Source organism: Protopterus annectens, chromosome 10.part0 (genome assembly GCF_019279795.1).
Source record: "Protopterus annectens isolate FY-2018-M chromosome 10.part0, PAN1.0, whole genome shotgun sequence".
Classification (NCBI taxonomy): domain Eukaryota; kingdom Metazoa; phylum Chordata; order Ceratodontiformes; family Protopteridae; genus Protopterus; species Protopterus annectens.
The window spans coordinates 7,618,180-7,638,350 of NC_056744.1; the positions used below are offsets into that span (position 1 = coordinate 7,618,180).

Here is a 20,171-nt window from a genome sequence, read left to right on the forward strand (position 1 = left end):
ATGTACAACCCCCAGACAAATGATACATTAGAGAGGCACCTATTCTGTACAAGAGACTAAAAGCCAGGTGAAACTTTTGCAGATTATATTACTGACTTGAGAAGCAAAGCCAATACCTGCGGATTTGGTGACTTGAAAGATGAGTTAATAAAGGACAGGCTTGTGTGTGGTGTTGATAGTGCTGCAGTGAGTGGGATTTTGCTTTGTGACAGTGATTTAATGTTAAAGCCGTAGAGATTTGTCCAAATCCATGAACTCACAGAAAGGCACACAGGTATGCTTATGAGTGACAAGAGCATGGTTTCAGCATTCTCTAGAGCAAATGTAGACAGCATGCAACACGTGGCAAGCAGAAACAGGCCTAAGCATATGGCAGCTGCAACCCCTGTAGGTGTGGTAAGGAGAACCCATAGCTTTCTAGCAGGTTCCAAGACTAGCCTAGTGAAAAGAGCATGCTCAGTACAGTATGAGTGAGTCAGCAAAACTCAAGTCAAGTCTTATTTTTAACTGTTGTAATTGTGGAGCCAGTCATGAGTCTAAAAGAGAGAAGTGCTTGCTATTTAGTCAACAATGCCACAAGTGTAATAAATTAAATAATTTTCAAAAGTTTTGTAAATCAAGCAAGCCTCATTCAGTTAAGAAAGTTCACTCAACAAAACAAGTTGATAATGTCGAGAGATGCAACCCTACTTTCTGTGTAGAGATGGTGTATCAGTGGTCAGTGAAAAGGTTATTGCAGTAGATTTATTGGCAAATAATTAAGTGTTTTGTACTGTCCTTATCAATTGTAAACCCACAGAGCTCAAAGTAGACACTGGTTCAAAGTGTAATGTAATGTCATCAGAAACATTTGCTAAAGTGAGAACTGGTGAGCAGCTTAATTTGGTCAATTGTGCAAAGCTTGTTGCTTATGTAGGTGATGAGATTCAAACCTGTAACATGAAATTTGACACTCACATTTCACTCACCGTAAAGAAAGTACATAAAAAACTGGGAGGACTGTATAGAAATAAACAATTCCTCACAAACATCACCAGGGCTAAAACAGCACATACACATCTCATCTCTGCACTTCTGTATGCTTCCCCTATCCTCGCCAATCTTAGAAAATCAGACTTAACCAAACTTGATGCCTTCTATAACAAAATTTCATGGTTTGCCACCAATAACCCATACCAAATACACCACTGCTCAGTCCTTAAACAACTCAACTGGCTTGAACACCTCCATCTTCTCCTTTATAACCAGCGTATACTAACCTATAAGATTCTTTCCTACCCCAAGAAAACTCTGCATTACAAAACCTAATACACACTTAATCCAGTACTAGGGTCCTAGGCTCCAACAAGAAACCTCTCCTTCAAGTCACTGAAGCCGGCAACTGTGCAGGAACCTCCCTCTGTTCAAATTTTATAGCCAAAAAGTGGAACTCTCTGCGTACTAATATATTAGCAACAACATCCTTTGCGGAGTTCAAGAAATCTCTAAAAACACACCTACAAACTAACAGGATTTGCCACTATGGCACCCCAGGCTACTCTCACTCCATCTTCTTTTGGCTTACCCAAGGGCAAAGACTCCTCCCTTATTTTCAGGCTGTAGACGTCTCTTATTGTTCCTAGTTTTATTTCTCATGCTTCTGTCTTTCTCTCAACACTTACTCGTTCTTCCAAGTATTGATACTTGATGTACAGTCTATAGTATTATAATACTATATTATACTGAATGTTTTTACTGATGTACAATTTAATGAATTATCATAGTTTTATTTGATGTAAACATAAACTGTTATGCTTTATACATGTGTAATTATATGTAATCTGTTATCTGATGAGATTTTAACCCGTGTTGCAAGTGGAGCTTTTCTTCCTTGGCCTCCACTGAAAACGGACTTGTTTCCACTTGGACTTTCCCGGTAACCAAATGTAAAATAAATGATTTCAGTAGTGCTTTTATGCTGTTTGGCTGGGAACAGTTACAGTTTGCAGTTTTATGTAGTTTGAAGACTTGTGCAGTCATTATTGGGTCTCTGAGACAGTTTGAGAATGAAACTGCTTTTGAAACTGCTTTATTTTACCAAACAAAATCCATCATGTAAGCACACCAGTTCAAGCTTCAGTGACACTATTTTCGACGACAAGCTAGGAAAACTTCCAATTGTGTACTCCATGGTGTTAGACCCAGAGGTTAGTCCAGTGGTCAAACCTGCAAGAAGACTTCCAATATCATGCAGGACAAAATCAAGGTCCAGTTAGACAAAATGGTGCAGCAAGGTGTGATTTGTCCAGTCACCAAGCCAACTAAGTGGGTATCTTCCATGGTGGGTGCTCATAAGAAAAACTCAGATGAAATCAGAATATGCATTGACCCAAGAGACTTCAACAAGGCATTAAAAAGACCTCATCATTACATGCGTACAGTCGAGGAATTTGCAACCCTCATGCCAAATGTCACAGTTTTTTTCTGTTTTAGATGCAAAGAGTTCATTTGGCAAGTAATGCTTGATCGCGTATCTTCCCTACTGACTCCATTCAGTACCCCATTTGATAGATACAGATTCCTCAGGATGCCTTCTGGAATAAATTCTGCCAGTGAAGTCCTTCCTGTACAATAGAGCAAATTTTTTCAGACTACCCATTGCAATAATAGTTGATTTACTGGTTGTAGGTAATGGTGAAGCGGAGCATGACAAAAACCTCAGAAACGTTCTAGACAGAGTGCATGAAGTGAATTTAAAGCTCAATCCTCTGAAGTGCAAATTCATACTACCAGAAGTTACTTATGTAGGTCATTTATTGACTAGTACAGGTTTATAACCAGATCCTTCCAAGCAAGCAGCCATTCTTGAGATGCCGGCTCCAGACAATGCCCAAACTCAACAGCGTTTTCCTGGTATGGTTGACTATTTGGGCAAATTTATCCCTAACTTTAGTGAGTTGTCAGCATCTTTAAGAGAGCTGACACACAAAAATGTTGCATGATCATGGTTAGAACAACACCAGAGAGCATTTCATAATCTCAAACAGCAAATTGCTAACCCACCTACATAGATACTATGATGTCCACAAACCAGTAGTTATTTCCTGTGGTGCTTCAAAGTTTGGTCATGGTACAGTTATTCTTCAGGTGGGCAGACCTGTTGCCTATGCATCTAGAACTCTTAGCCAAACTGAGATGCAATATGCTCAAATTGAGAAGGAACTTTCGGCAATTGTATTTGCATGTTTGAAGTTCCATGACTATTTTTATGGCCAAGCAATTCAAATAGAAACTGACCATGAAATCTCTAGCTCTAGTCACTATTTTAAAGAAGCCTATGCATTCAGTTCCAGCAAGACTACAAAAAATGATGCACAGATTGCAAAATTACAATTTCAAAATGGTCTGTACAAAAATACTATGGAACAGCCTGACTCAGAGAATTTTTACTTTGATGTTATGGAACTGCATAATTTTTCTACCACGAGACTTGATGAGCTGAGAGATCATACAAAGACTAGAGCCAATTTTGCAAAAGCTCAACCACTTCAATGTAGGAGGGCCATCAAAGCAATCCTGTGTACCACCAGAAGTGCAAACTTACTTTCCATACAGTAAAATAGAAAGATTAACTTTCACTACTAAAGATGGGGCAGTAAAAAGCAGCAAACTGTATTGCAATCCAAACCTTACCACCACAACTTAATCCAAATCGTGCACCCAGTAGATGAATTCACCAATAGTCAGTAAAAATGGCAAAATATAAATTCTTGGCAAGTCCAAACAATGTTAAAATACAAGTCCAGTATCTGTATCAGCAGAGGGTAAATTCTAACTTTTTGGCTAACACTAGCACACTGCAACTGTTAAAAAGCACTTTATTATCCAATGCAAGAACGCAGAAAAAAAACACTGTTAAAACAAAAAAAGAAAAGTACAGTTGTGTACACTTACCATAAATGTAGATGTTCAAGTGTATTCACTGTTGTAGTCATCACATTTGGGTTATCTGCCTGCAGGTAGTCCTCAGTTGGCCTGAATACCAGAGTCTTCGTAATTCTGAGTTTGATGCTGTCGCTTCTTCCATGACGTCAGGTCGTCAGGGATATAAAACATGCAGCCGATGCCATTACATCAGTTTTTCTTGCCCTAGATGTCAGGCACCCCCAAAGTAGGAAGCAGTTACATGGTGTGGAACACCCCCAATGAAAAGTAAATACCAATGTTATAAGATATGGCCAAATGAAAAGGGTAGGTAGAGGTATAGAGAAGTTGGGGGATGGAGGGAGGGTAACCAGGACTGCAACAGTGAATACACTTGGAACATCTACATTTATGGTAAGTGTACACAACTGTACTATGTTCTTCATGTTTCACTGTTGCAGTCATCACATTTGGGTTGATTCCCAAAGCTGAGGATGGGTGGAGGCAGTCGAGAAGCATTAGGGCTGGCAAGCAGGCCCTGTAAGACTGCTGTGACAAATACAGCTCTGGATTTAGAAAAGATAGGTAAGTGGTAATGCTTGGTGAAGTTGTGTACAGAGCTCCAAGTTGCAGCTTCCAGGATGTGCCTGGTAGGGACTCTCCTGAGAAATGCTGTAGAGGTTGATGTAGCCCTAGTGGAATGTGTTCATGTCCCCTGTGGGTAGGTTTCCCATGGTGTTTATAGCAGAAATGGATGCAGTGTGCTATCCATTTAGAAATGGTTTGCTTTGAAATGGCCTTGCCCTTTGGCCCTGTAGCAAAGCTGACTAGCAGCTGGTCAGATTTTCTGAAAGGTTTAGTCTTGTCCAGATAGAACCTAAGCTTGCCTGTGCACATCCAGGAAGTGCAGGATCCTTTTCTCTTTATTCTGAGGATTAGGGAAAAAAGTTGGCAAGTGAATGGATTGGTTTAAAGCCACACTAGATACCACCTTGGGCATAAATGATGGGTTGGTCCTGAGGGAAACCCTGTCCGCATGGAAGATAATGAAGGGTTCCACGGCCATAAGGGCCTTGAATTCAGACACTCTTCTTGCTGAAGTGATGGCTAGAAGTAATGTTGTTTTCCAGTAGAGGAATTTTAACTCTGCTGTAGCAGCAGGTTCAAAGGGTGGAAGCGTGAGCTTTTCCAATACAAAGTTAAGGTCCCAGGCTGGAGTGGGAGCCCTCCTGGGGGGGGGGTCCTTACATTTTTGGCTCCTCTCAGGAACAGTTTGACCAGTGGATGAGAGAAGAGGGGTGGCTCAGTATTATAATGAACTGAGATGGCAGAGGCATGAATCTTAACTGAAGAGAAGGATAGGCCTTTGTGGAGAATTTCTGTTAAGTAATCTAGTGTATGAGGTAAGCTGGGCACAGTTGTGTCCATTCCCTGAGATTGGCTCCAAGAACAGTATCTTTTCCACTTTTCTGAATAGGATTTTCTAGTACTAGGCCTCCTTGCCTCAAGGATGACATCCAGCACCTGTTTATTGTAGGTTGCTTGTGATGAGTTCAGGAGATGAGCCAGGTTGCTAGGTTCAGGGTTTGTAGCTGAGGATGCAAAATCTGGCCCTCCTGCTGGGACAGCAGGGAAAGGGGTCTGAGGCAGGTGCCATGTTTGGCACTACTGTCAGACTGCGCAAAAGTGGGTATCAGTGCTGGCATAGCCAGTCCGGTGCAATCAGGATTGTCCTTGGCTTGTCATGTTTGATCTTTAGTAGAACCTTCAAGAGGAGGGGCAGAGGGGGGGGAGGTGTAGATTGAGAGTTTTTTCCATATAAAGAACAGGGTATCCACTTTCCATGCTTGGCTGTGGGAGATGTTCATCATGTTACCCTGCTGCAGTCATCACACTTGGGTTATCCTGCCGTCAGGCGATCCCGCAGTCGGCCCGAATTCCAAAGTTTTGGTTCGGTGTCGGTTGCTGTCGCTTCTTCCCTGACGTTAGTACGTCAGGGGTATATGAGAGGCATCCAACGCCATTTTCTTCAGTCTTTCTTGCCTCGCGGTGCCCAAAGCAGAAGCAGATGTTCATCGTGCATACAGCTGCAGTCATCACACTTGGGTTATCCTGCCATCAGGCGGGTCCTCGGTCGGCCGAATTCCAAAGTCTAGGTCTGGCATCGGTTGTCGTCGCTTCTTCCCTGATGCCAGTGCGGCAGGGTGTAAAAGAGGCAGCTGACGCCATTTTCTTCAGTCTTTCTTGCCACGAGGTGCCCAAAGCAGAAGCAGTTCGCAAGTGCCGGTCGGCCAACTCCTGAGATTTACGAAAAGTATTTCAGCCGAAGTCTTCTTTAAAGCTAAGTACCCCGTTGGGGAAACTTTTCTTGCCTCAGACCGATGTCAGACAAAGTTAATAATTGCATTTCTTGTGGGAAGCAAATACCGCATAAGGATTTTCACTCTTACTGTATACCTTGCGTAGGGCCAGATCATGACATCTTGGCCTGCCGTTTTTTTGCTAGGTTTAACAAGCGCACTATTAAGTGCTGGGCGGAGTTCGCCCTTCATTATTTTGGCAAAAAATTTAATTATATTATGTCATCAGATATGCTGACGCCAGTTTTAGGCAAAAAACGCAAGGATAAGGACAGACATCAGAGGCCTGCACCGAGTACTGAGACCACGCTAAGGCCGACTACCGGTTCTCAGCGAGGTGCCTACGCAGCCCCTGACTACCGATGAAACTATTTTACCGGTGACTTCAGTACCCGAGGTCGCAGGTTCCTCGGTCCCCATTCCCACTGCAGATACCGACACCACTCTTGGCAGAGAAACGGAAAGTTTAGCAAGGCCTGCCATTTCTGAAGGCGTTTTCAGGCCTACCACCTTATCTATTAAATTGTTCACTAAATCTAAAGCTCCAATGAAAATTAAAAAACAGGGTCCTCAAACCCCCTCTCAAGGTCCCATGCCTAAAAAACAGATGCTTAAAATGGATGAGGATTTGATTTCACTCATCAGGGGTTCTCAACCCCCCTTAGACAAAAGACCCAGGATGGAGGAAGACTACCCTTCCTCAGATCAGGCATCTATTACCTCAGAATCCAAGGTGAGGAAACAGAGCCAGCTGCAGAGTGTCACAGAAAAAATTCACGGAAATAGCGTAGTAACACTTTAATAGCCGCTTTCGTCAAGAGACTTCATCAGAATACAAAATGATGGGAACAATCTACTTTAAATAACACTACAATCAACAATTAAGCAATCAATCAATAAAAAGTTCCTTCATTAAAAAGGTACAAATTTAAAATGCTAGTAACAATCAGTTAAACAAAGGTGTAATAGTGTTCTTATCAATACATAACTTGTAATTCTTTAAAAAACACTTTATATTAATTGTCTCGTTTAAGCCTGGGTGTTTATCAGATTTTAATCTGATTTGCCACAGTGCTTCTCTTTGTTCGACATAATTCCTGAAATCACCCCCTCTCAAATCTGTTTTACATACCTCAATAACAGTGAATAAGAATTTCTTAAAGTTTTTACAAACCACAGAATGTTTAAACAAGGCACTGGTTTCATCATGTGTCTTGATGTTGTATAGGTGCTCACGAATACATGTTTTTAAGCACCTGGTGGTCATTCCCACATAAAAAGCGGGACAGGAACTACAAAAACTAATATAAATGACGCCCTTGGTGCAACAATTAACGTATTCTGGCACTTGGAAGGTTTTATCAATAGTTTCAATAACTATTAAGGGTCCTTGGGATAGGTACCTGCACATGTTGCAGTTATAACAAGGGAACATACCTTTCCTGGTTACCCTGTTAGTCTCCTGCTGTGTCTTGTTGTCCTCTAATGCCTTTTTAATGTTATAGGTGTTCCTAAATACAAAACTAGGTTTCTTCCCTAAAACTTTAAAAATATCATCATTCCCCTGTATAATTTTCCAATTTTTTTCAATTAAATTCTTAATAAAAACCCCGTCAATACTCATATCCAAAGAGCAAACTGGTTCATCTAGACCTGTTTTTTGTGCGTTTTATAAGATGAGGTAATAGTATTGTGAACATCGTTGTAGTTAAGCAATGCTGGATAATGTGCATTTCTCTTACTTAACACTTCTGAAATGATATCTTCCAACATATCTGTGGTGTACCCTCTACTAATAAACATATTTTTTATAAATTCAATTTCATTTCGCAAGTCATCTTCAGTCGATGTCATTCGACATGCCCTTATGAATTGCCCCTTAGGAATATTCCTAATTATGTACTTGGGGTGTGCACTTTCAAAATGAAGATAACTGTTGGTAAAGGTTTCCTTGCGATATATCTTACTATTGAATCTACCATCTATAGAGTCCCACCTCAGAGAAATATCTAAAAAGTTAACGCACAGTCCTGAACTACCCAAAGTAAATTTTAAAAAACCTACGTGTCTATTTATTTCAAAAAGAAAATTATCAACTGTTTTGCTGTTCCCTTCAATAATAAAAATCAAATCGTCAACAAATCTATGATATAACAGTATTTGAAAATTAGTTTTTAATGGACTAAGAAAAACATCTTCCCACCAAGACATTACTAAGTTTGCATAAGATGGTGCAGCAGGAGACCCCATCGCTACACCTCTTTTTTGCCTATAGTATGTTTGTCCAAACAAAAAATAATTGTGGTGCAGTAAGATATCTAAGAACCTGCAAATGGTGGAAATCTGACCTGTATTAAATTCGTTGTTTTTACTTACTAAAGTGCGTATAGCATCAACCCCATCTTCGTGGGGAATACAGGTATATAAAGAAACTACGTCTACTGTAAATATAATGTGGATCTTAGGATCAAATAAGTTTTTGATGGCAAATTCATTTAATTTATTTAAAAAGTGCCAAGAGTCTTTAATGAATGATTCTTGTTTAAAGACTAAGGGACCTAATGTAGCATCTAATGTAAGTGAAATTCCCTCTGTAACAGAGTGGGGAGAGGACACTATTGGTCTAAATGGTGGGTCTGTAATACTTTTGTGTGTTTTCGGAATACCGAAAAGAACACCAACCCTAGCGGCTATTAAAGTGTTACTACGCTATTTCCGTGAATTTTTTCTGTGATACTCTGCAGCTGGCTCTGTTTCCTCACCTTGGATTCTGTTGTTTTTAATTATTTGTGGTTATTTCGTTTGGTTTGGTTTGATTTATCACGAAGATGGGGTTGAAGCTATACGCACTTTACTAAGTAAAAACAACAAATTTAATACAGGTCAGATTTCCACCATTTGCAGGTTCTTAGATATCTTACTGCACCACAATTATTTTTTGTTTGGACAAACATACTATAGGCAAAAAAGAGGTGTAGCGATGGGGTCTCCTGCTGCACCATCTTATGCAAACTTAGTAATGTCTTGGTGGGAAGATGTTTTTTTTTAGTCCATTAAAAACTAATTTTCAGATACTGTTATATCATAGATTTGTTGACGATTTGATTTTTATTATTGAAGGGAACAGCAAAACAGTTGATAATTTTCTTTTTGAAATAAATAGACACGTAGGTTTTTTAAAATTTACTTTGGGTAGTTCAGGACTGTGCGTTAACTTTTTAGATATTTCTCTGAGGTGGGACTCTATAGATGGTAGATTCAATAGTAAGATATATCGCAAGGAAACCTTTACCAACAGTTATCTTCATTTTCAAAGTGCACACCCCAAGTACATAATTAGGAATATTCCTAAGGGGCAATTCATAAGGGCATGTCGAATGACATCGACTGAGGATGACTTGCGAAATGAAATTGAATTTATAAAAAATATGTTTATTAGTAGAGGGTACACCACAGATATGTTGGAAGATATCATTTCAGAAGTGTGATATCATTTCAGAAGTGTTAAGTAAGAGAAATGCACATTATCCAGCATTGCTTAACTACAACGATGTTCACAATACTATTACCTCATCTCATAAAACGCACAAAAAAACAGGTCTAGATGAACCAGTTTGCTCTTTGGATATGAGTATTGACGGGGTTTTTATTAAGAATTTAATTGAAAAAAATTGGAAAATTATACAGGGGAATGATGATATTTTTAAAGTTTTAGCGAAGAAACCTAGTTTTTTATTTAGGAACACCTATAACATTAAAAAGGCATTAGAGGACAACAAAACACAGCAGGAGACTTAACAGGGTAACCAGGAAAGGTATGTTCCCTTGTTATAACTGCAACATGTGCAGGTACCTATCCCAAGGACCCTTAATAGTTATTGAAACTATTGATAAAACCTTCCAAGTGCCAGAATACGTTAATTGTTGCACCAAGGGCGTCATTTATATTAGTTTTTGTAGTCCCTGTCCCGCTTTTTATGTGGGAATGACCACCAGGTGCTTAAAAACACGTATTCGTGAGCACCTATACAACATCAAGACACATGATGAAACCAGTGCCTTGTTTAAACATTCTGTGGTTTGTAAAAACTTTAAGAAATTCTTATTCACTGTTATTGAGGTATGTAAAACAGATTTGAGAGGGGGTGATTTCAGGAATTATGTCGAACAAAGAGAAGCACTGTGGCAAATCAGATTAAAATCTGACAAATACCCAGGCTTAAATGAGACAATTAATATAAAGTGTTTTTTAAAGAATCATAAGTTATGTATTGATAAGAACACTATTACACCTTTGTTTAACTGATTGTTACTAGCATTTTAAATTTGTACCTTTTTAATGAAGGAACTTTTTATTGATTGATTGCTTAATTGTTGATTGTAGTGTTATTTAAAGTAGATTGTTCCCATCATTTTGTATTCTGATGAAGTCTCTTGACGAAAGCGGCTATTAAAGTGTTACTACGCTATTTCCGTGAATTTTTTCTGTGACACTCTGCAGCTGGCTCTGTTTCCTCACCTTGGATTCTGTTGTTTTTAATTATTTGTGGTTATTTCGTTTGGTTTGATCTATTACCTCAGGCCTTTCTGAGGACCTGGATTACGCCTATTCCCCTTTTGAAGACTCTGATGCTGAGGAGTCTATTCCCTCGGTCTCCCTCCATGAGGACTACTCTTTTGGGGAAACCCTACAAACATTGAGAGAACACTTCCACTGGGAAGGCCAAGATTACTCAGATTCCAAGAAAAGGCTCAGGGAATTTCTGTTGCTTCCCCAGTATAGACCCCTGGCTATTCCTCCTGTCTTAGATATTTTGTATGATGTGTACGCAGAAGCCAGTCTTAATCCAGACTCTTTACCTCCTGCCCCTGTTAAACCAGACAGATATTACCTGGTTCTTGATTCTCACCAGTTCCTTTATAAAAGCCCTACTGCTGACCCAGAAACTATTTCTCAGGGTCCCAAGGGGATTAAGGCCTCTACTGCTAAAAAACCCTTTGCCTTCAGAGAGAGATTCCAGAGCATTAGAAAGGTGGGGGAAAAATGTATATACATCAGCCACTTTAACCATGAGGGCATTAAACTGTTAATTTCATATGTTAAAGTACCAGCAGTTCTTGTTATCTCAACTGAAAAGCAAAATGACACAAACAGAGCAACCTGATTTGAAAGAGTTCCAGGATTTGTTGCATGGAGCAGAACAAGTGGGGAAACATACCTTACAATGTGGCTTTGATGCTTTAGAGGCCTCATGCAGAGCTGCTGTCACGGGGTCTGTCATACGTAGACACGCTTGGCTCAAAGAACAAACCTTACCAGATCATGTCAAAGCAAAATTATTAGATGCACCACTACAAAAAGATGTACTGTTCGGTGTTAAAGCTGAGGAGGTACTAAAGAAAATGGAGGAAAAAGCGAAATCTATGCAAACAGTTAAAGATTTCTTGCAGGTGCAGCCTCCACGCTTCAGCAGAAACTGGCCTTCCAAAAACTGGTCCTTTCCAGCCACGGACAGACCCCAAAGGGGTAGATACAGACGCCCAAGGGGTAGAGGACAACCTCAAGGATCTTACAGAGCTAGGCAATGGCAATCACCAGCCCCAAGAGGTGGAGAAGAAAGAACACAGTAATTTAGAAAACAAACGCAATGACTTTCCCCTATGCCTGCCAAACAAAGCTATAATGGCAGCACCTTTGGGCGGAAAACTGGCCTTATTTTCAAAAAATTGGCACATTGTTACAAAGGACAAATGGATTCTGGATATTATAGACAGAGGCTACAGATTCCACTTTCACACCCTTCCAAAAATGAGGGGCATGCCAAACCTGCCACAAAATCAATGGGCAGAGGCACAAAAACAAATTTCCGCTCATGGATATGAAAGCAATTCAAGAGGTACCTGCAAAAGAACAAGGTCAAGGTTTTTATTCAAGACTATTTCTGGTACCAAGGAAGGACAAAGACTGGAGACCCATCTTAGACCTATCTATTCTAAACACATATCTAGAGGTACCAAAATTCAAGATGCTCACATTACAGCAGCTTCTTCCCATGCTGGGCAAGGAGTCTTGGCTGGTAACGTTGGACCTCAAGGAGGCATACCTGCATGTCCCTATCAGACAAGATTGCAGAAGATACCTCAGATTTCTTGCAGGTTCAACCCATTATCAATTCTCTGCATTGCCCTTTGGCTTATCTGCTGCACCCAGAGTGTTTACGAAATGCCTGGCATCAGTAATTGCTTTCTGCAGACAACGAGGAATACAAATCTACCCATATCTGGACGACTGCCTGATCCAAGCGGACAGCAAGGACATTCTATTGCAGCATCTGGCATTTGTAATAAAGCTGTTAAATTGCCTGGGGTACACAGTAAACAAAAAGAAATCAAAACTAATACCCTCTCAACAGATAACTTTCCTGGGTGCCAGCTTAAATACAATGGCCTAGATGGCTTACCTCACGCCAGACAAACAAGGGCAACTGTCTCAATACTTCAACAGAATGGCAACTTTAACCAGGCTAACTGCAAGGAAAATCCTGCAGGCTCTGGGGTTCATGGCATCTTGCATTCTACTAATACCATTTGCAAAGCTGCATTTGAGGAAACTACAATGGTACCTAAAAACCTTATGGTCTCAACACAGACACAGCTTGGAAACAATTTTACCACTCATTCCATGCCTTCAAAAGGAATTTTTGTGGTGGGCTCAAGCATGCCAAAGACACACGGGTCTCCCTTTCTGTACACCACAAGCAAGGCAAGTCATCACAACAGATGCCTCAGACTACGCATGGGGAGCACACATGGCAGACCAGTGCATCCAGGGAAAATGGTCCCAAAAACAGATGCACCTACACATCAACCAAAAGGAGATGCTAGCTGTACAAAATGCTCTTATGACTTTCAAGGACCTACTGCAACCGGGTCAGCTATTGATAAGGACAGACAACACCACAGTCATGTGGTACATAAACAGGGAGGGACGCATTCGTACCCCCTGTGCAGGCAAGCTCTGACCCTGTGGAACACAGTTCAACTACAGGCACAATTCCTGCCAGGGAGGAAAAACACGCTGGCAGACAACTTAAACAGAAATATGACAGACCCTCATGAATGGAAGTTGCATCCTCAAGTCTTCTCAAAGATAACTCAAGCATGGGGACAGCCAGACATAGATCTATTTGCCTCCCACAGCAATTACCAGTTGGAAAAATTCTGCTCAAGGACCTATCATCCACAGGCCTGGAAAGTGGACGCACTATCTTTCAGTTGGACAGCATTGACAGTCTACGCCTTCCCGCCTCTACCTCTACTGACCAAAGTCCTATTAAAAACCAGAGCAGAGAGGCCAAAAATGATTCTCATTGCTCCAGACTGGCCACAACAGCACTGGTATCCTCTCCTAAAGACCCTGTCACACTCACCACCATAGATCCTACCTCAAGTTCCTCTTCTGTTGTCACAGCACAACTACAAGACCCTTCACAGCCAGCTCAGAACTCTAAATTTCGCTGCATGGAAAATACCTTAATTTGCCAACAGACTCTCCTCTCCAAGGAGGTACAGGATGTCATCTTGGAGGCCAGGAGACCCTCTACCAGGAAAAACCTACTCCGCCAAATGGAAACGATTTTGCTCCTGGAATCAAGCAAAGGACCAGAATCCTTGGGTAATAAATATTCCTCAGATTTTACAGTACCTAGCTGAGATGTTACACAGTGGTCTTTCCTTCTCTTCCATCAAGATCCACGCTTCAGCAATTTCAGCACAATACAATACGGATCCTCCTTTATTCTCACATCTTCTATTAAGGCAGTTCCTCAGAGGGGCAAAAAATATAAAACCCCCACGGAAACCACCAGCTCCAGCTTGGGACCTCAACTTCGTATTGGAGAAGCTGACACTGCCTCCCTTTGAACCGGCCTCTTCAGCAGAGCTACAGTACTTGTCATGGAAAACAGCTTTGCTTCTGGCTATTACCTCAGCATGCAGGGTTTCGGAGCTACAGGCCCTCATGGCTGTGCAACCATTCATCATTTTCCATCAGGACAGGGTTTCCTTCCGAACCCAACCCTACCTTCATGCCAAAGGTAGTATCCAGTGTGGCTTTGAATCAGACTATTCATTTACCTACCTTTTATCCAAATCCCCAGAACAAAGGGGAGAGGCTACTCCACTCCTTGGACATTCACAGGCAACTTCCTTATTACTTGGACAGAACAAAGTCATTCAGGAAATCTGAGCAGCTCTTTGTGTCCTATGCTACAGGTGCTCAAGGAAAGGCTATTTCCAAACGGTCTATTTCAAAATGGATAGCCCACTGCATACACTTTTGTTATTCATTTCATGGAAAATCAGTGCCTGTATACATCAGATCCCACTCCACCAGGGCTACAGCTACCTCAGCAGCTTTCCTCAGGGAGGTCCCTACCAAGGACATTCTGGAAGCAGCTACTTGGAGTTCAATGCACACTTTCACCAAAGACTACCACCTTCCACTATACTCTAAATCCCGAGCGGGCTTTGCCACAGCAGTCCTGCAGGGCATTCTAGCCCCTCCTAATTTCACTTAGTAGCAGCCACCCTTACTTAGCTTTGGGATTCTACCCAAGTGTGATGACTGCAGCTGTATGCACGATGAACATAGTACAGTTTTGTACCTACCATAAATGTAGATGTTCGAGTGCGCATACAGCTGCAGTCCAGGTTACCCTCCCTCTATCCCCTCTTAGGACAGAGCTCATGACAAACACCTTTAACATACAGCCTATTTGGGGTATTCCTATATGGTGTATTTGCTTGCAACTACTGTTTTGATTTATCTACTTACGTATGTTTGCATAACATCATGTATTGCCTTCCTTTCTGGGGGCACCTGGCATCTGGGGCAAGAAAAACTGAAGAAAATGGCGTCGGCTGCCTCTTTTATACCCCTGCCGCACTGGCGTCAGTGAAGAAGCGACAACAACTGACGCCGGACCTAGACTTTGGAATTTGGCCGACCGGGGACCCGCCTGATGGCAGGATAACCCAAGTGTGATGACTGCAGCTGTATGCGCACTCGAACATCTACATTTATGGTAGGTACAAAACTGTACTTTTGCAAGTGCCGGTCTGCTGACACCTGAGATTTTCGAATCGAGTTTCAGTCCGAAGTCTTCAAAGCTAAGTACCCCATTGGGGAACCTTTTCTTGCCTCAGTCCGATGTCAGAAAAAATTAACAATTGCATTTCTTGTGGGAAGCAAATACCTCATAAGGACTTTTATTCTTTCTGTATACCTTGCCTAGGCCCAGACCACGACGTCTCCGGTTGTCGGTTTTGTGCTAGGTTCAATAAGCGAACTATAAAGCAACGCTTTAATTTCGCACGTCACTACTTCAGTAGGAAATTTAATTACACTATGCCGTCGGAGCAACCGACTACCGGCGTGCATAAAAACCGCAAAGATAAAGATAGGCAGCCTAGATCCAAGCCAGACACCGAGCCCTCGGCTGGGCCGGTCACTGGTTCTCCGGTTTTCAGTGAGGTGCCTACGGAGCCCCTGGCTACCGCTGAATTGGATCCCCAGACCGCTTCGGATTCTCCAGCAGAGAGTTCTAGGCCGACGCAGCCATTTTCTTTAGGCCCTACCGACGACATTGCAGTAGGAGAAGCCAGTGCTGTAGAAACATCTTCGGTTTCTGAAGGTGTCTTTAGACCGACTACTCTCACCATAAAATCTTATGCTAAGCTCAAGACTCCTCTAAAACCAAAAGTCTACTCTTCAATCTCCAGGTCAAAGGCCCTATGCCCAAGAAGCAGATGCTTAAAATGGCTGAAGATTTAATTTCTTTGATCAGGGGTTCCCAACCCCCCCCCCCCGACAAAAGGCCTAGGCAAGAGGAGGATTATGCCTCCTCTGATCAAGTGTCTGTTTCCTCAGGCTCCTCTGAGGAACAGGACTACTCCTTTCTCCCTTATAAAGATTCTGATGCTGAAGACTCCATTCCCTCAGCTTCTCCCCCTGAAGATTATTCCTTTGGGGAAACCTTACATACCATGAGGGAACATTTCCACTGGGAAGGTCAGGACTACTCAGACTCAAAGAAAAGGCTCCGAGAGTTTCTTTTACTCCCCCAGCACAGACCACTTGCTATCCCCCCAGTTTTAGACATTGTGGATGATGTTTTCTTAGAATCTAGTCTAAATCCAGATTGTCTACCTCCTGCTCCAGCCAAACCAGATAGATACTATAGAGTGCCTGACTCTCACAAATTCCTATACAAAAGCCCTTTTGCTGATCCAGAGACAATCTCCCAGGGTCCCAAAGGGGCTAAAGCTTATATGGCTAAAAATCCTGTACCCTCTGAAAGGGACTCCAGAGCACTAGATTGGTGGGGGAAGAAGGTTTACACCTCAGCTACTCTAGCTATGAGAGCACTAAATTGTCAATTTCACATGCTTAAGTACCAGCAATTCCTAATGTCTCAAATAAAACAAAAGATGGGCACGCACCCTCAACAGTCTGAATTCAAGGAAATGCAGGATCTGTTGCATGCAGCTGAACAGGTGGGCAAACATACTTTACAATGTGGTTTTGATGCCTTGGAAGCTTCCTCTGGAGCAGCTGTTACTGGGTCTGTTATACATAGGCATGCTTGGTTAAAGGAACAATCTCTACCTGATCATGTTAAAGCAAAGTTTCTGGATGTGCCCTTACAGCAGGATGTTTTATTTGGGGTTAAAGCAGAGGAGGTTTTAAAGAAAATGGAGGATAAGGCAAAATCTATGCAGACGGTCAAACATTTCTTACAGGTACAGCCCCCACGCTTCAGCAGAAATTGGCCAACAAGTAATTGGTCCTTTCCAGCTTCTGACAGGCCACAGAGGGGTCAATACAGGCGCCCAAGGGGCAGAGGACAAGCGCAAATCCCTTACAAACCTCGCCAATGGGGCATTTCAACACAGAAGGGAAGAGAAGACAGGTCCCAAACCACTAGAAGGCAAACACAATGACTTAAACCTCAAACTGCCAAGCAAAACCCTCTTGGCAGCTCCCTTGGGAGGAAAAGTAACACTTTTTGCAGACAACTGGCGCATCGTCACAAAGGAAAAATGGGCCGTAGACATTATCTCACATGGATACAGATTCCATTTCCACACCTTGCCAAGGATAAAAGGAATGCCAAACCTGCCACAAAATCAATGGGCAGAGGCACAAAATCAAATTACAGCTCTCATCGACATGAGAGCCATCCAACTGGTACCTACACAGGAGCAAGGCCAAGGATTTTACTCGGGGCTCTTTCTAGTCCCCAGAAAGGACAAAGCTTGGAGACCCATTCTGGACCTTTCAATTTTAAACACCTTCTTGCAAGTACCCAAATTCAAGATGCTAACACTACAGCAGCTTCTTCCCATGTTGGGCAAGAAAGCTTGGCTAGTAACGTTGGACCTCAAGGAGGCATACCTGCATGTCCCTATCAGACAAAATTGCAGAAGATACCTCCGTTTCATTGCAGGTTCAACTCATTACCAATTCTCTGCACTGCTCTTTGGCTTATCTACTGTGCCCAGGGTCTTCACAAAATGCCTGGCACCAGTAATTGCATACTGCAGACAAAGAGAAATTCAAATATACCCATACCTGGATGACTGCCTCATCCAAGCAGAAAGCAAGGACATTCTCTTACAACACCTGGCTTTTGTAAAACATCTTCTAAGTTGCCTAGGGTACACAGTAAACGAAAAGAAATCAAAACTAGTGCCCTCACAAAATATGGCATTCCTGGGTGCCAGCTTGAATACAACAGCCCAGATGGTTTATCTGACGCCAGACAAGCAACTACAATTAACTCAATGCTTCAGAGCAATGGCAACAAAGACCCAACTCCCTGCAAGAAGAATTCTGCAGACCTTGGGCTATATGGCATCTTGCGTACTACTAATACCATTTGCAAAACTGCATATGAGGAAATTACAATGGTACCTAAAAAGCGTATGGACTCAACACAGCCACAGCTTGGAAACAATGATACCTCTCATTCCCTGCCTTCAACAGGAGTTTCTATAGTGGTCACAGGCATGTCACCTCAACAAGGGTCAGACTTTCACAACTATGACAACAGATGCATCGGACTATGCCTGGGGGGGGCACACATGGCAGGACAGTGCATTCAAGGCATATGGACTGCAGATCAAAGGAATCTGCACATCAATCAAAAAGAAATGCTAGCTGTACAAAATGCTCTGACAGCCTTTAAGGACCCCTTACATCCAGGACAGCTTATCATAAGGACAGACAACACCACAGTAATGTGGTACAGAAACAAGCAAGGGGGGTACACACTCCTACCCTCTATGCAGGTAAGCAATGACCTTGTGGAATACAGCACTGGCTTACCAAGTTCAATTCCTGCCAGGAAAAAAGAACACATTGGCAGACGACCTAAGCAGAAACATCATGGATCCCCACGAGTGGAAACTGGATCCACAAGTATTTGCAATGATAATTCAAAAATGGGGGCTCCCAGACATAGACCTGTTTGCCAGCCCCCAAAACTATCATCTAACCAAATTTTGCACAAGGACTTTTCATCATCAAGCTTGGAAAGTGGATGCACTCTCATTCAGTTGGAAAATGCTGCAGTATATGCCTTTCCTCCTTTTCCCCTTCTCACAAAGGTGCTGCTGAAAGTCAGGATGGAGAGACCTCGATGGCACAGGGCCCACCATGGATTCTACCACAAATTACCAATCTGCTCACACAGCAGGACAATCAGATTCTACACAGCCAGCTCAAAACCTTAAACTTGGCTGCATGGCAAATCACCTAAGCAACCAGCCAGCTCCTCTCTCACAAGCTGATGTCCTTCATGGATGCATCTGCAGTCATAACAACTGGGTTGTCCTGTCGTCAGGCAGCCCTTCGGTCGGCCGGATTCCAAAGTCCGGGTCCGGCTTCGGCTGATGTCGCACTTCACCCGACGTCATCTCTGCTGGTCTTCGGGTATAAAGGCACCAGCCGACGCCATTTTCCTCAGTCTTTCTTGCCGCGTGGCGCCCGAAGCAGAAGCTGTTCGCAAGTGCCGGTCGGTCAGATCCAGAGATTACTACTACCGAATGCTACAAGACTTCTAAAGCTAAGTACCCGTTGGGGACTCTTTCTTGCCTCAGCCGATGTCAGAAAAAGTCAATAACTGTTTAACTTGTGGGAAACAAATACCTCATAAAGATTTCCACTCTTACTGTTTGCCTTGTTTAGGCCCAGACCACGACGTAGCAGCCTGTTCAGCCTGTGCCTCATTCAACCGACGAACGCTTAGGCGTCGGTCGGAGTTTGCTGAACAGTTTTTCGGCTCAGATTTTGCGTACATTATGCCGTCGGATCCTCCGACTACCCAAATTGTTAAAAAACGCAAAGAAAAAGACCGACACTCGCGGTCCGCGGTTTCGGCCGAAACTATGGTTAAGCAAACCGCGAGTGTCTCGGTTTCGGCCGAAACCGAGAAAACTGATCAAAGCACAGCTGAATCAATGACTACTACTGAGGTTCCTGCTACCTTACTTGAATCAGCCTCAGAAACCTTACCAACAACAGTGGTTACTAGTGACTTATCAGACACCATCCCTTTGGATGTCTCTACCCCAGCACGTGGTGCTGCTAGGCCTCCTGCAGCCATGTCTATTAAGGCCTTTGCCAGGGCTAAAGCAGCCAAATCTACTAAATCAGTGCCTGTTAAACCCCCCTCAACTAGGCCCACTTCTAGTTCACAAATGCTTACTCTGGCAGAAGATTTAATATCCTTAATTAGGGGATCTCAATCTCACCCAGACAGGGCCTCTCAGCCCCCAGAAAAGAGACCTAGAGCAGAGCCCCCCGAGCCTGTGTCCTCTGATGATTCTGTGGACGACTCAGAT

At 42.6% G+C, this 20,171-nt stretch overlaps 1 protein-coding gene across 1 annotated transcript in view; it reads left to right on the forward strand.

The window, feature by feature from the left end:
- Positions 1 to 20,171, forward strand: part of UTP18 (UTP18 small subunit processome component) — a 972,748-nt gene that overhangs the window by 472,839 nt on the left and 479,738 nt on the right. The window lies entirely within an intron of this gene.